The sequence below is a fragment of the Varanus komodoensis genome, unplaced genomic scaffold (assembly GCF_004798865.1).
Source record: "Varanus komodoensis strain SLA01 unplaced genomic scaffold, ASM479886v1 scaffold1, whole genome shotgun sequence".
Classification (NCBI taxonomy): Eukaryota; Metazoa; Chordata; class Lepidosauria; order Squamata; family Varanidae; genus Varanus; species Varanus komodoensis.
In genome coordinates this window covers 137,444,188-137,447,816 of record NW_025335268.1, presented here as the reverse complement: position 1 = coordinate 137,447,816, position 3,629 = coordinate 137,444,188, and the positions used below count along the sequence as shown (strand labels likewise).

At 37.9% G+C, this 3,629-nt stretch overlaps 1 protein-coding gene across 2 annotated transcripts in view; it reads left to right on the top strand.

The window, feature by feature from the left end:
• The first annotated feature begins 3,066 nt into the window (after nucleotides 1-3,066).
• LOC123020288 overlaps nucleotides 3,067-3,629 on the top strand; it is a 7,281-nt gene continuing 6,718 nt past the window's right edge. For both annotated transcript variants that reach the window (XM_044425039.1, XM_044424205.1), the window contains exon 1: nucleotides 3,067-3,122. The gene's annotated coding sequence lies outside the window, so the exon portion shown is untranslated. The remainder of the gene's footprint in view (nucleotides 3,123-3,629) is intronic.

Below are 3,629 nucleotides of genomic sequence, written 5' to 3'. Positions count from 1 at the left end.
TATACTGTCAGGTACAAACAGGGTTAGGACTCATGTACTTTTAACATTTATAACAATAGAAATGGCAGGTGCCACATCCTGCAAGGGTAAGGAAAGCTGGTATAATGACTTCTAGCCTGATGCATTATCAAAGAGTGTAAGAAACCCTAGCACAATCCTGCAAAGTTTGCTGTGTAACTTCTGAACTCTGATAATTAATTGAAAATCACCCACTTTCATGATTAGTAGCAATGTTGCATGGCCATATCAGAATTTGATTTGAAAAATTGCCCTCTTTTTTCAAAGCAAAAAAATTGGCCTATGCCTTCATTTATTCATTTAAAATACTAGTTATGTTCGTGATCGTGCAGTGTGTAAAATAAATAAATAATGTATCTGGGTTTCAGTATGATTTTATGAGATACTTCCCAGAGATTGTTTTGAAAAGTCTGGTTGCTTGCTTCTAAATGTAACTCTTCAAGTGTGCTTCTGTATAGTTACTCCTAAGGGTTCTGGCCATGTGCCAAGGTCTATTCAAGAAATTTCTAAAGCAGGACTAGAGTTTTCATGGATGTTCCCTTATAACACTTTGTGCACACCTTCAAGATGGGGTGGGGAGTGGTTCCTGCCTTCCCTTTCAGATCTAATTCTGACCAGAACAGCAACATACAAAGGAAACAGTCACAAAAATTCCCAACTAAGAGCACCAGGCAGAGAAGAGAGTGTATGACTATGCAGATGGCCACCCATTCATGTAGTTTCGTTACAGGTAAATAACCTGTTTTTCTTCTTCATACTCTTTGTGCAATCCCATGGGCCCAGTTGCAAACTTGGTTATTTGGTGGCAGATGCTACGAAGGTGGCAGTGCTAAGAAGCCGAAACGCTGAGCATATCTCTTCCAAAGGAAGCATCCTGTAGAGGAGGAGACAGGCTGAAGGTATGGCAGAGCCCATCTGGTGGAGGAGAAGCAAAGGTTATTGTATAACCAATCCCCACAACGGTCAGCAGAGGCACTATCTGTGTTGACCTTCTGCCACACACCTAAAACGGCTTAGAGGGAGATCCCAAACAAAGGCCAAGTAGAAGCTCAAGTGATGATGGCAGAACATTCAAAGCTGATGCTTAAAAGACTCTAATCCTTCTCATCAGCCAGACAACCCCCGCTTCAGTGTTCAAAAGGTCTTTTTGGCTGATGGGAAGCCATGTGACCTGCTGGTGATCTGTTGGTGACCAGATCAGTCATACATTGATTGCTGGACTCCAATGCCCAAGAAACAAGGTATAATAAGGAGCTTTCACACAAAGTCAAGAATGTCATCTGTGGCTTTGCTATATAGACAAACAAGAGAGACTGTTTTTGGAAGTGCAAAAGTGTATTTGGAAATAAATTTTCTCAATGTGTTTTGAAAATTTCCTTCCTATGGTGCAATTTGCACCTGTTGAACTTATTGGCTCTGAATTTGGTTCAATAAATAAGAAAGCCAGGGTGTTCCTTTTTGCAATTTGCTTCTGACATTTGGTTTCATCTTGCTAAAGAAAAACAGTCAAAAGGAATATCTTCAGTTCAGGTCTCAGCTTCTTGAACAAGACCTACACCACTACATATCTTGAGTCAAAATTTGCCATATGTATGAATCTATTTTTCTGCTTTTCAGTCAGATTAATGTGTCATGATGAAACACTTGTGTGAACTTATATCCATTATCTGGCAGATGTTCTAAGAAGTTAAACCCTTCTCCCAAGTGATGAGTTGTTACAGCTTGATATACAGCAAGAGATAACATCATTTTAGAATGGACCTACTGGCCCATAGCATTCAACTTCCACTCTTTATCAGTGGGTGTAGTGCAAGTCATTCAGCAGATTTAATATGGACTACCTCTGCAAAAATACAGACAGGCAAAGAATGTTTTAAACAGAAACTCTTACTCTGTGTCCAGTAGTTTAAAATTTACTCTATTCTCTTGGATGTAATTGAAAAATTGAAAAAAAAATTGAAATTGAAAAAAAAATGTAGATGGTGCAGTTGATGGCTGCGACAAAGAATGTTAGGTAATTTGAAAGAGTACCAACATCACCAGAACTGAGGTGTGTATAAGGACCAGCTCCCAAAAACATGAAGTGCTACGTTATACTAATAGGTTCAGAATTATGACCTTCTGCAGTACTAGTTTAGCATACAGTCTGGTATCTTTCATTTGTGATACAGGGGCCTCTGATCTCTCACATTAACAATTGGAGAAGAAATGAAAAACATAGAAGTAGACTCCAAATTGGATGAATATTCTGCTTCTAACAGTAGCACCAAGGCTCTCTGAGCAGAAGCGAATACTAGGTTGAAGCCTCAGATCCTGATGGAAGTGCATGTAGTACTGGAAGTACTATCAGTACCAATACAAGATCTACTACTGAAGAAACTTCACCTGATAGCAAGACGGGGTTAGCATGGCTAGCCCAAACAGGAGGACTATAACAATTCCCCACTAGTTTGATATCAACTTCCTTGCCATGGAATACTTTCTTTGCAGAAACCAGCTATTACAAATATAGACAAAGGAAAACTGTGCTCTTGAATTGAGTTATATTGAGATGAAGTTGCTTTCAATAGGACAAAACTATGACTGAGTTTATAGTTCTAGATGCAATCTACTATATGAAAGATATATTGCCTAATTCTTCTGTAAGCAAGTTACAGACAAGATTTTATACTTTCTATAGAAAGAAATGAATATAGTGCAAAACTAATAATCAGACATGCATTACTCTAGGTTTCAGCACACAGCAAATGAGCTTTTCTGAATCAGCGGTGCTATGTTGACTTAAATTTGTTGCTCTTAGATTTGGCACCAGATATTTGTTTCCTGTGATCTTTTGTATAGAAAAGAGGTGCCACTTTAATTCCTATGCCAGCAGCATCGCCGATTACAAGTTAATCATTCACTAGCTATATGAAATCATTGTATGATATTACCAAATCCAGTCAGTTAATGATTTAATTTTCTGCGCACTCACAAAGTGATTATATGGTAACACTCTTGTTGCCTAGGAAGAACTGTTGTTGATAAATCCACTGTTTTCTGAGGCCCTGATGCTGGAAAATATTAATGGTGCAGAACTGGAATGCTGGAAGTGACATTAATTTGTAAGAATGCATTATTATTATTATTATTATTATTATTATTATTATTATTATTATCCTCCTCCTCCTCCTCCTCCTCCTCCTCCTCCTCCTCCTCCTTCTCATGACTTGGAAGGATTGGCTTAGCTCTAGTTCAGAAAAAAAATCCAATCATTATATAAGGCAAAGGTATCTATTGAACAAATCCATCCCCAAGATTTTACTTTTACTTCTGTATTATAATTTGACTACTTCTTCTAATTTTGCTTTTGCCAAACACATATAAAAGGATGCAGCAAAAAGGATATGGTGGTGGTGGTGGTGGTAGTGTGTGTGAGTCAGAAGGTGGTATCCATTTCCTTTTCTTGTCAGCACAAGGGCTTCTGCTAAAGCACATTACTTTGGAATTATATTTTAGGCATAATCTTTGTTGTTTGCTTCATATTTTTCTACTACTAAGTGGTTGGTTATTTGGTATTATCTGCCTTTATCTGTCTTTTCTTTGTCACTCAGTTCCTATGCAGATCACAT